Source organism: Lactuca virosa, chromosome 9 (assembly GCF_052849685.1).
Source record: "Lactuca virosa cultivar CGN04683 chromosome 9, Lactuca_virosa_CGN04683_v6, whole genome shotgun sequence".
NCBI lineage: Eukaryota > Viridiplantae > Streptophyta > Magnoliopsida > Asterales > Asteraceae > Lactuca > Lactuca virosa.
Window position 1 is genome coordinate 231,645,631 of NC_136434.1, and position 11,338 is coordinate 231,656,968.

At 30.8% G+C, this 11,338-nt stretch overlaps 1 long non-coding RNA gene and 1 pseudogene across 1 annotated transcript; both read right to left on the minus strand.

Moving 5' to 3' along the window:
* Positions 1 to 4,795: 4,795 nt before the first annotated feature.
* On the minus strand, positions 4,796 to 6,895 carry LOC145140389 (uncharacterized; annotated as a pseudogene).
* Positions 6,896 to 7,107: 212 nt separating this feature from the next.
* On the minus strand, positions 7,108 to 8,218 carry LOC145136173 (uncharacterized). Its single transcript, XR_013720271.1, has 3 exons — positions 8,188 to 8,218; positions 7,849 to 7,927; positions 7,108 to 7,674 (listed from the first exon to the last, which is right to left on the minus strand). It is a non-coding gene; the product is annotated as an uncharacterized LOC145136173 (long non-coding RNA).
* Between the last annotated feature and the right edge of the window lie 3,120 nt (positions 8,219 to 11,338).

The window sequence follows — 11,338 nt, forward strand, 5'->3', positions numbered from 1 at the left end:
GAACCGCTGATTTATACCAATTCGCATTTCCAAACGTTGGGACCGGTTTTTTGATTTCAAGATTTCTGCCCGTTTTTTTGTCCTATACTAACGGCTATATAGCCGTTTAAGGCTGCTACATACTCGTTTTTTGGTCCCTTTTGGCCATTTTCACCAATACTTGATAGTATAAATAGCTATTAGATGTTTTGGCTTAACCAAACCTCAAAAAACCTCTCTTAGATAAAAAAAAAAACACTCTCAAGTTAAGCAATGGATTCAGCTTCGGTTGGTATTGGAGAGTCGTCAAACAATCTTACCGTTGTTAGCATCAAAGAAACAAATAGAAATCCGGCTATCTGGGGCAATTTTGATTTGTGTGTAATGTCGAGCGGTTCAAGAAAAGCGCGATGCAAGAAATGTGGTGCTTTTTCAATGAAGATGAGAATTTGATATTGAAAACTCATATGACCAAGAGATGCCCCACGGTGAAATTTGGCCCGAGACATAATCAAACAACAATGGTGAATGATACAACATTGTGGAGTTACGATTTGGCTAAAGTTCGGGATAGGATGGCGAAGTTCGTGATTCAAGAATGCTTGCCTTTTGACCACTTCGACAACAAACGATTGACTTCACTCATCCAAGATACTATCCAACCACGATATTGCCATGTGAGTCGTACTTCTATTAGACGTGATTGTATTGAAATGTGGAAACTTGCAAAAAATGAAATGATTTTAGGATTTCAATCTTTAGATACCGGTGTGAATATAACTTGTGATGTTTGGACGGCTCCTCACGGTTCATCGGATGCGTACCTTTGTGTTAATGCTCATTGGATTAATCCAAATAATTGAGTAGTGATGAAGCGTACAATTACGTTTGAATTGTTTAAGTATCCGCACACCGGTAGAAATTTATTTAAAATTTTAGATTGTGTGATCAAAACTTATAAACTTGAAGGAAATGTTTTTTCTATATCTTTTGATAATGCATCAAACAACACCGTCGCGGTTGGACAACTAAAACTAAAATATAAACCAATTTGCTATGGTGTTTTTTTTCATAGTCGATGTGTTGCACATATCATTAATTTGGTTGTGCAAAATGGACTAACTAGCATCGAAACTATAAACGATGGTTTCAAAGACATGCTAAAAGATATTTTTAGTTATAGTAATGCTGGATATCATAATTATATGCAATTTTGTGCTGATGCGAATGCCCTATTCTTAGGTCCGAATTGTGAAAATAATACCCGATGTAACTCCACTTGCAAAATGTTTGAATGTGCCTTACGTCAAAAATATACTTGAAAAATGTTTAATGACAACCTTGCGGATCGTAATACGGTTACGACTTATCCGAAATATAGTTGGGATACTATCAAACTTGTTACGGACATGCTTGATGTTTTTAAAAAAGTAACTACTTTTTTATCGGGGGTTTATTAACCTACAAGTTGTTTAGTTTTAAACCAAATTTTTTTATGTGTGCGAAAATAAATGAATTTGAAATGAGAAGCACAATGTTTGCTAATATGATTAAACCGATAAAAGCAATGTTAAAAAAATATTTTGAAGAAATGCCTCCCACTATTACTTGTTCCGCCGCTTTGAATCCGACTCTAAATGTGGGGGGGGGGGGGGTTGAAACTTTAATTGAAAATATTTGTTACAATTTAGGTTTATCGGATAATGGCATGGATTATGCATAAGAGGAAGTTTCAAAATGTAACAAAGTTTTTCAAATTTTTTTTGAAGTTTATTTAACAAACCTTATATGCGTCGAACCGATTTTGAACCGGTTTCTTCTGAACCGGTTTCGGTAAAACCGAACCGATATATATATAAGTTTGGATTTTTTTGGAGGTGGACCGGTTTGGAACTGAACCGGTTTCCGGGTGAACCGCTTTGACTTGGTTGATCAGAACCGAATCGGTTTTCTAAACCGGCCCGGTTAAAAAAACCGGTTTTTGCAAGCCTATATATATATATATATATATATATATATATATATATATATATATATATATATATATATATATATATATATATATATATATATATTGTTAGGTTCATGTGAGACGACCTAATTTTGTGAGACCGTGAGACGTAATCCTAGCCACTCATTTTGTAGATAAAAAAACATTTTTAAAATGCAAAGTAATTAAAAATTTTCGAAATTTTTTTTAAATATTATTTTCGTCATTTATTTTTTCCAAAAAAAAATTAAAAAAAATAAATAAATAAATAAAAAAATTACCGTTTTTTTACATATTCTAGTAGAATATTAGAACAGCCTAGTAGAATATTAGAATATTTTATATATCTGACAAATCTAGTAGATAATTCGAACATTTTAAAAATCACTTTAGAATATTTACAGTGTAATATTCTATTAGAATATATCACGTATTTTTCAAAAAAAAAAAGGTAATTTTTTTTTAAATTTTTTTAGGTAAATAAAGTGATGAAAATAATAAGTAAAAAAAGAATTTTTTGGATTTTTCCTTTTGTTTTGCATTTTAAAATTATTTTTAGATTGCGTCTCACAGTCTCATAAAATTAACATGGTCTCAAATGAACCTGAATATATATATATATATATATATATATATATATATATATATATATATATATATATATATATATATATATATATATATATATATAGGGGAGGGTTCGTTTGAGATGAAAATAAAAGTAGAGATCTTGAGATTCAACCTTAGTCATATATTTCTCATTTGCCGGTCTAATGCTCCAGCGTACCGGCAACAACGGTGTATGCCTAATCATAAATAATTATACATATATGTTTTTTCACAGATTGAGTAATCATAAATGATTATGACAGTTGGTGACAAAAGAGGTGGTGGTGATAGAGGTGGCAGTGATATAAGTAACGGAGGTGACAGTGGTAGGGTCGGCTGGTGTCAGAGGTGGTGGTTGTGGTGGTGGCGGTGGCGGTTATGGTGGTGGGGATGGTGGCGGAGGAGAAAGGAACGGGCGGCGCTGTATAATCATTTATGATTATACCAGGTCTGCCGCGCCGGTACGCCGGGGGGTTAGAGCGGCAGATTTGAAATACATGGATGGGGTTGAATCTCTAGATCTCTATTTTATTTTTAATCTGAATGGAACATATATATATATATATATATATATATATATATATATATATATATATATATATATATATATATATATATATAGGGTTGAGATCGGTTGAGAACTCAAAGTTTTCCGAGAACCCGAGAACTAAAAGTGGAGCGTTGGATCAAAAGTAATTCGTTAAGGACATGATCGTCATCTTACCAATCTCGTTTAATGTTTAACTTTTTTGTGTTATTTAATATATTAATATAAATGTTTAAAAATTAACAAAATAACTCAAAATTTTGGATTTATTTTTTTTAAAAAAAATAATTTTCGATTTTTTAAAAAAATGGAGATTTTTTAATTTTTTTCAAAAAACATGAATTTAAAAAAAATGAAAAAAAATATTTTTTAAAAAACTGCATCTTTTTTTCAAAAAAAAACTGTATTTTTTTTTAAAAAAAAACTGCATATTTTCTAGAAAAAAACTGTATTTTTTTTTCAAAAAAACTGAATTTTTTTTTCAAAAAACTGCAATTTTTTTTTTTCAGAAAAACTGTATTTTTTTCAAAAAAAAAAAAACTGCAATTTTTATAAAAAAAGTGCAATTTTTTTCAAAACTGCATTTTTTAACAAAAAAATCAACGTTTTAGGTGCATATATACATATTTTTTCAAATGCATATATGCATATTTCTTATACTATAATATTCGTAAGTAAATTATAAAAATCTTATTTTTATTAATCAATCTATAAACATAATACAAGTATTTTATTCGATACAAAATAAAATATAAAAAAACTACAAAGATTCACAATGTTATTATTTCTTCATCTCAACATTTCTATATTTTCTTCAATTTACCACTTTTCACATCTTCAATATTTTCAACAAATTCTTCAAAACATACAAGAAAATTTAAAAAAAAAATTGATTAATGCAAGAACACTCAGAAAAATGCACAAGTATATATCATGTAAGATTCACATGTGATTATATCATGTAAGATTCAAATGTTATTATATAATGTGATATTCACATGTGATTGTATCTTTAAAGATTCAAATGTGAAATTCACAAGAAAATTAAAAAAAATAATTAACAAAGACCACTCACACAAAATGCATGTGTGCATATCGACATAATTCATATGTGATTCACTAGTGATTTACATGTGAATCACATGTAATTCATATGTTATTCACTTGTGATTTACATGTGAATCACATGTAATTGATATGTGATTCACTTGTGATTTACATGTGATTAATATGTGAATTACATATAATTTATATGTGAATCATATATGAATTACATGTGATTTACATGTGAATCACATATGAATTACATGTGATTCACATATAAATCATATATGAATTATATGAGATTCACATGTAAATCACATGTTATTTACATGTACTTCATATATGAATCACATCTAATTCATATATGATTTACATGTGCATCACATGTAATTCATATGTGATTTACATGTGAATCACATGTAATTCATATATGAATTACATGTGATTCACATGTGATTTACATGTGAATCACATCTAATTCATATATGATTTATATGTGATTCATATGTGAATAACATGTGATTTACATGTGAATAACATGTGATTCATATGTGAATCAAATGTAAATAAGAACAAAAATTGCAAGAGAAAAGTTTTTGGGAACAAAATTGAAAAAACAGCAACACTCAGGGACAAAAATTGTAATTTACTCTAAAAACAAATTTGAATCTCATTCTCACCACTTCAAATGTGTCAAGCAATCTACCATGCTGGTGGGCATGCTGCTCCTCATCATTCACACCATCCAACATTATGTACTCAATGAAAATATTTTGCTGACTGTAAAGTCAATACCAGAAGGGTATTTTAGTAATTTTACACTTTGAGGAAATTAAAAAAAGAAGCAAAAAAAGAGCTACCTTTTCTTTTGATATTCTGCTAAAGCATTCATAAGTTTTTCTAAAGGAAAAGCGCGAGGTGCAGGCATTATTTGACACCTAATATCTTGAACTAGTGCATGAAGAGACACTGCTAGGTTTATATTTTGTAAGTCACCATGAAGCTTGTTTATTGCATGAATTATTCCAACCTACAAGAAATTATGAGAATGATAGATATGAATCCAGAAATGTTCTTAAAAAGACTAATATTGAGGATGTAAAATGGAGCAAACAAAACAAACCGTTGAGACAATAATTTTCTTGGGTGAAAGCTGAAAAGGGAATGCTGTCATTATTCAAATAGCTTCAACTAAAGCATTGTAGTTGTTTAATGGCTCTCCCATTCCCTGAATACAAGATGATGGTATCAGTTGTAGTGACATAAATTTCAAGGAAAACAAGTTTTTTTTTGAGGTATTTACCATGAAAACAACATTGCGAATGGGTGATAATCGAGAAGCATGTACTAATTATTCTACAATCTCTCCTGTTGAGAGGTTGCTCTTGAATCCCATACTTCCAGTTGCACAGAATGTGCAGCCCATTTTGCATCCAACCTGTTGAATAAATGATTCACATACATGTGTTGTGATATAGAGCAAAATGTCGATTGAATCTATCAACTGAAGAACTCAAATCAGGAAAGAATTTCGGTTTGGAAGGAATGGATAGGGTAATGGTTTACCTGTGAGGATATGCATAAGGTAGATCTTGGACCACCAGGACGAGGTTTGCCTCCATATTTCCCTAAAAAAGTCAAAAAACAGCAAGAGTACCTGAAGTTGAGGTAGATTAGATCGCATGAATGGATTAGTTTCTAATTCTTGTTCAATGGTTGATGGAATACTTGCAAGGCCAGATTGTGTCTGGCATGTATACAATATGACATCTAGTATTAATTAATTTTAGTACAAACTAACAAATACAAAAACAATATAAGTATTAATTTACCACATGCCCACAGTAAACTTTAGTTGGTTTTGGCAAAGAAGCCAAAGTCACACATAGTGACTCATGCATCTGTTCTGCTGTACCCTCAAAAACTTGCCACAACCAGCAACAAACTAAAAAAAAAATACAACATGAGAAATAAAAAATGAAAGTAGAATGCTATTTCTAGCATTTAGCAGAAAATGTATATCAGGAAATGACACCACCCAACAGTGTGTCGCCTGTAAACACAGCAGGGTCCTCTTTTTTTTTTTTTCCAAGTTACATAGTAACTTATGTGTCCCTTTGTGTGGCTGACAAACCAACAAACCACATTAAAACTGCTTTGTAAAAATATTTGGCAATGTATTTTTTAGATTAACCTTACTTTTTTATCTACTAAAAACATTTACATTTTTGTGTAAAACTAAAAGATTACTAATAAAAAAAAATAGATGAATTGGAAACGTTAAATATTTTTGACCAAATCCATAACAATACAAAAACAACACCTTTTGTGATACGATCTTCAATGGCGTTCTTTAGTGATAAAGCTTCCCTCCAATCTGGTGCAATCTACAATACAAAACCACATCACTTAATCACTCATAAAATCCATGTCAAAAATAACAAACACAACAAATAATGTAAATCAGACAGTCAATGATTCCTATTAAATAACTTGACTTAATGTGGCTGTTTCGGAACCTTAGAATTTTGCTAAGTTGTAATTACTTGTTATATTTAATACTTTTTTATTTACATACTTCATAAATATATAATTATTCATATCAAATATTTAAAAATATATATCATTATTATATCAAATAACTTTTGTTTGGATATTTCGTTAATTGGTAATCTTTTTGTCAGCTAGAATTTACATTCAGACCGGTTATCAAACAAATAACCCATTTTTCATTCGCATTAGTTCCAAACAAAAGGGTAAAATAGTCAGTGACGGTTCATTCAGCTCAAATAAGAAACACCATTTACAGATAACACTCAATAAAGAAAAAAGAGAAACAGACCTTAGAGTTTCCTTAATCATATGATTATTATTGGTCCATATTCCCATCAAGCACTTAATCATATGATTACTATCAAACAGATTAGAGAGTGTCGACTTGGCGCATTTTTGTTTTTGTTCCCTGTGGGGTGGGTTGTAAGGAGAAGGATTTGAAGATAGTTAGTTTTCTTTTTTTATGCAAGTGACATACTTTTGGAAGCTTTCTTAGCTATTTCTTATAAAAAAAAGTAAATAAAAATGTGAAATGAGAAGACTTTTACCAAAAATGCGCTTTTATCCACATCTCATGATAGCCATTCAATACATCAACTCCGTCGGATGTTAGTAATCTGTCTCTAGAAAAAGAGAACATTGGAATCACTGATTCTTGAGGTAATTGGCAAGAAGTAAAGAGTATTAGAGTAATAGTATGTACCTCAATTCCGGAAGGAGAATCCATCCTATCACTGTTTCGTCTGCATATGAGATTCTAGCTATGCGGTTACTTTGTTAAAAAAGATGTTACATTTTTTTATAAAAAAAATAATATAGAATAACAAAATATACTTGTCAAATGTTTGCATGACGAAATAATTTTTTTTTGTAAATAATTAAAGAAAATATTATACAAACCTTTCATTGTCTGAGGGTTGATGGTTGCTATGAATCATGTTGGAATTGGATCCTACAGATCAATTATGCTTGAAGTTAATTGGTACTGGTCATATTAGATACCTTAAATGGTACTACATGAGTACATGGTGTTAATCGAGATGCAACATGATGGGTATTGTGTGAGTAATTCAAAAATCTGATTTAAGCATTTTATCAAACAGTTGGTGTGCAACATTAAACTTACTTTGAAATCTCAAAACCAACTGGGTGCGTATAACCGAATTGTATTCCTGGGATACGATGAGTCATCCTCCTCACATAACCTGAAAATAGAAAGTAAAAATAATTTGAATTTCAAGTTATGGCGAAATTGGTAAGCAATTGTAGATATTTCTGCAAAAAGGGGTAATCTTTTTCTTCCTGACAAAGAACATTTGATAGGTTTTGGTTTCATAAGTGGTTGCCTAAAAGAAATTACAGGTTTGGGTATATAAATCAGAATTGCATCAGACCTTATTCAGAATTGGACCTTCAAATAACAATAAAAATGTAACAACTAAGCACCAATTTGAAAGATAATCACCTGATTCGAAATCCTCACAGGGTCGATTTTATGGATGGTCGACGACAGAAGTGTAGGGTTTGAACTTGGAAGAAAGTAACGATTCATACAGCAATTAAGCATGAATTGTTGATGATCAACGACAATTAAGCCTAGATCATTGGAGGATTTTGGATTCCATGTTGATTGATGATAACGACTACGAAATATGGATCGATTGTGGATCCAGATCTGAAGGCGAGAAAGTGACGACTCTGGATTGAACGTACGGTGTTGTTGCTTCCGAACATCGAGTCATCCTCTGGCTCAGAGACCGGAAGCTCAGAGGTGAAGGAGAATCGGGAGGTTCGGAGCGATCGGACCTCTGGCTGATTTATTAGGGCACGAAACTTCGAGAGGGAAGAATGACGCAACCACCGTGATGTTAAATCTATCAATCATTGGAGAATCTTCAATGAAGGCGGTGGTTGTTGACAGAGGTAGGGTGGTTGTTAGAGGGAGGAGGGAGGGGTCGACGAAGAGGGAGGAGGTCGATGGAGTCGGTGAAGAATCAGAGAAGGGAACGAGCAATAGAAAGACTAATCACGATCTGATATGTTTATTTGGGGAGCTAATTACCTGTTCCCTTAAATGCCCTTATCTTATTTTATTAAGATACCCTTCCTTGTTTTTTTTCTATTTATTTACAAAATTGCCATCAAAGATCTTAGCCCTTAACTTTTTTAATCTAACGGTCCACTTTTAGTTCTCAGGTTCTCGGGAAAATATGAGTTGTCAAATGATCTTTGCTCTCTCTCTCTATATATATATATATATATATATATATATATATATATATATATATATATATATATATATATATATATATATATATATATATATATATATAAGGGACCAGTTAAATCTATTTCGAAAAGTTTATAGGCATCAATGACATTATCCCATTTGTTAACATTTTATATAAAATAAATTATTGAAAAGTTCATTCATTAAACTTTGTATTCTGGTTGTTAATCCTTTAAATACGGTTTGTCATTCCTTCCGATTCGATCATTTTATTAGATTATATATTGTCGATGCTTTAACGCAGGACAAAACTAGATTATTTTTTGGTCATGAAAAAAAGGGTATGCAACAATATTAGAGTAATCTAGCTATCTTTATTATACAACTGTGATGCCACATACTTTAAGAAAATAAAAACATATATGATTACTCAATGAGAAACAATGTAAATATAAGAAAACAAATAAATGGTACAAGGTTTAGCATACCATGTGCTTATTTTCTTTCACTTAATTTTGCAACAAAGAAGAACACTTATGATTACATTCTAATTTGTCTCAATAGGCTATCATGACTCGCCCGTAGCAGACCATCAAGGGTGTTGAATAGATTTCATCTATATATATAATAATTAAAGTGAAAGTGTAATATTTTATCATGTTCTAAACTTTCTCGTTTGGGTAATCGCAAAAAGTTCGATATTTGATAAACAAACTTCATTACCATGAATACTATGCAAAGACACAATTCATTTAGAAAATTATCACCTGAACTAAACTCATGTGAACTACACAGATTCTTTAAATAACTTTTAAATGCATTTATCCTGATCTCATAGCATTGCTTGGGGTTTATTTATAACTTTTCTTGGAACGAGATATTATTAAAAAACTATCAAAGAGTTAGTAAAAGAGAAATTATTATGTCATACAAACGAAGGGTAGGATTTTTCAACCAAGCCACCAAGTTTAAAGACTTCTTATTACGCCCGTTGAAAATCCAAAAAACAATTTCTCAACAATCTCATCAAACAAACCATCTTTTCTCGGTTTCACTTGTCAAAAAGTGAAAAAATTCCGAAAATTTCCCAATGCAAAACAATAAGTTATCACCACTGCATCAAAAGTTTTTCTTTGCAACATAGAAAAATGCAAACTATCAGCTCATAAAATCAAGACTCAAGGGTGAAGACGATAGGCACTGCACCCCCATGCACCTCGCAATAAGTTGGGCCTAAGATTATTTTATCTCAACGTGGTAAACGGACTCAACATCCTCCATACAAGTCGGACAAAAAACATATATAATTCAAATATAAGCATCTAGGAGCAAGTCTCTCTTTAGTCGGAAGGCATTTCAATCTCATTCTCCACATCAAAACATTACATTTGATGGGAATAAGATTATTTTACCTCGTTGCCGTCGACCTTCTTGGCTAAATCGTGTTTGTCTAAATAACTCCTCGCTCAAAGAATAGTAAAGACATTCGTAGAATTAATTTATAACTTATTACTACATTCAATTAAATACTTATTACCATTGATTTATACATTTTGTTACAATTTCATCAACCAATTATTATTGATCAACTACTTTTTCTAATATAGAATGATTTGTATCTCTTGATAACTTCCCTATAGAATCCAATAGATGGTTAGTAACTATATAATTAAAAAAAATAGTGAAATCTGCAAAAAAAAAAAAAAAAAATCCCTATATTTTGACTTTATTGACAAAAAAGTCGCGTTATATTTTTTCTTTAGTTTAGTTTTGTTTTGTTTTTTTTGCAAGTTAACCATTGAAACTAGTAAACACTTGCAAAACAACCCTTGTAACCGGTTAGTGCCGGTTTTAAGAGTTAAATTGCAAAAAAAAGGATGAGTTTTGCGTTAATATGGTTAAAGTTTAAGGGTTTTTCTGGAGATTTTATGTCATATTTAAACTTTAAAATCGTGGATGACTTCTCCGTTAATACGGTTAAAGTTTAAGGTCTTATCTGGACTTTTCCGTTAATATGGCATAAATGAATCTTTCATTTATGTCATATTATGCACAAGACCATGTATATGGTTATGTTAAGAAAATAATGTAAGATACCAAATGGATACATGGGTAAGTCATTGGATGACTATAAGGATGTTCTAAGAGTACATAAATAAAACAAATAGAATGTACATGAGATAATCAGTTTGCAAAAAAAATTATATGTAAAGAGTTACACGGGATGCAAACTTCAAAACACACACACACACACACACACACACACATATATATATATATATATATATATATATATATATATATATATTGAAAACTAACAAGATATAAAACGTATAGGGTTTCATATTATTATCAAATGAGAAGTACAAAGATACAATGAAAGAAA